Here is a 2,140-nt window from a genome sequence, read left to right as displayed (position 1 = left end):
GCTAAGCTCAGAAAGAGTGAAAGACGGGCTAGGGCTTCCGCAGACACATGACTTAGGTTAATAAAAGATTTTTTTTCATTTTCTAAACAGTAAACTCTAATATATAAAAATATTAATATAATATATTATATAAATTATATACTTTATATTATATAAATAACATAATTTTTATATTACTAGGGATAAATATATTATAATTAATAATTTTTTGTAAATTACATGATTTAATTTTAAAAATATAACAAATTTTTTGAGTATATAATTATTTTTAAAATATCATGATTTTTTTTATATATATTTATTTTATTTTATTTCGAACAATAACGATTCGAACACGAACGAACACATCACTGTTTGTGTTTGGTTCGTTTAACAAATCGAACGAAAAAACTTGTTTGTGTTCGTCTCGTTTGCTTATCGAACGAATCGAACACGAACACCTTGGCGAATCGAACACGAACTGTTCGCAAACAACGAGCTTTTTTGACAGCCCTAAACGCAGTAAGGGGTTTAGGGCAACTAAGGTATTATCACGTGAATGAAACACATGTCACCCATTATTCAAATAAGCCAAAAGTCATCACAATATTTTTTTTTCAAACTTAGTGATCCATCATTCTTCTGAAGCATCGATGGTTTTGCTTTATTATGTATCAAACCAAGCATGTGGATTCACACTTCAAATCTTTTCATATTTCTCAGTCATTTTTTAACCAATCCCACTTATTTTTCAATTGCATCCTATTGTATTCCCTTTCCCGTGCGCTCTCAAAACTTCTTTATTATATTTTGTCAGCTTACATTTTTAAAATAGGTTGTTGATTTATTTCATAACTCCACCTCTTTAAGACAGATATCACAAAATATTATATTGCATACTAACCCACATGACAAACAAACCAGTTTATTTTGTCTTTACTGTGACCATGCTAGTATGAAAAAGAACCAAGCCACATAAATGTATAATAAAGGAAAAACAAATTGTAATTTAAAGTATCATAAGTCAAAAAGCCAGCTGAAATGAAACATCACAACAAACCACGAACATCAATATGACAATTAACAACATCACCACCAACATCAACACAAACCACCAACAACACCACCACCATGACACTGAAGAACCACCCCAACATCTATATGCTCCACTAACAACACCACCACTATGACGCTAAAGAATCACCCTAACATCTACACACACCACCATCATGACACTGAAGAACTACCACTGACATCTACATACACCACCAACAACACCACCACCATAACACTGAAGAACCACCTCCAACATCTACACACACCACCATAACACTGAAGAACCACCTCCAACATCTACACACACCACCAAGAGCATCGCCAACAAAACCACAAAGACCGACGTCTCCACTAATAACTCCACCCCCAACATCAACACACGCCATCCCCAATATCAACACACACAACCATGGTGCAACATCACCGCCAACAACACACAACACAACGATACAAAAAAAGCATCATCAACATCACCACCAACATAGCATATCATTACTCCAACAAAGAGGGCAAACCACCAAAAACCAGCCAAAGAGTTGAGCAGCAAGCCTGTTCCAATTGAACTAGCAAAATGAAGAGACGATTACATGCTGGGCACCCAAAACATTTATATTACTAATCAATCACCCTCTTCCATCCATCTTTAAAATTCTCACTCAAATATCAAAGGTCATGATAAAACCCAACCCATATATATATATATATATATAATCAAATTTATGCCTAAATTTTGTGGCACGTGTAAATGCATCAAATTCATAGTTAAGAAAATCAACTGAGGTAATTGTTTTGCAAAAAACAATTTTTTTTTGTGCTTTGTATGTAATTGTCTAAAAATGAAATAGAGGGGAGAGCTCAACTAAGCAAGTCACCCTAATCATCCCATAAAATGAAATGAAATCAATGTATGAAATTGATTTGTAAATAACACACAACTATATGTAATTATCCAAAAAAAAAATTGTCTTCCCAACAACGACCAAGAAATCACAAGATAATCACACGGGCCATGATAAAAAAATCAGAAATCACAAAAAACCAAACCATGGATCGCAAGAAGCGAGACACAAATGACAAATCTTCAAACCATAAGCTAATTTCAATG

This window comes from Phalaenopsis equestris, unplaced genomic scaffold, assembly GCF_001263595.1.
Source record: "Phalaenopsis equestris unplaced genomic scaffold, ASM126359v1 Scaffold000002, whole genome shotgun sequence".
Lineage (NCBI taxonomy): Eukaryota > Viridiplantae > Streptophyta > Magnoliopsida > Asparagales > Orchidaceae > Phalaenopsis > Phalaenopsis equestris.
This window is presented reverse-complemented; position numbering follows the sequence as displayed.